A 289-nucleotide genomic window follows, 5' to 3' on the forward strand; every position below is an offset into this window, starting at 1 on the left:
AACAAACAAACAGACCCACCCACATCACATTGAAACCATCTTACCGATCGGCCCTCCGTACTGGCAGATGAACCGAAATGACTCAGCATCTTCAGCGCCCAGAGCGAAAACCGACACCGTGCTGGCATTAATTTGACGCCACGATTGCCCGGCCAAGGAGGAAACGTTTAGATAGGCGATGACGCCCTTGTCGGGAGAATAAAACTCGGCTGTCCAGTTCCCGGCGCTGTGGGAAGGGGGTCAGGGTGAGTCAGTTGGTAGAGGGAATGGCATTCCTTTTTTCTGTATC

This window comes from Penaeus monodon, chromosome 22 (genome assembly GCF_015228065.2).
Source record: "Penaeus monodon isolate SGIC_2016 chromosome 22, NSTDA_Pmon_1, whole genome shotgun sequence".
NCBI lineage: Eukaryota > Metazoa > Arthropoda > Malacostraca > Decapoda > Penaeidae > Penaeus > Penaeus monodon.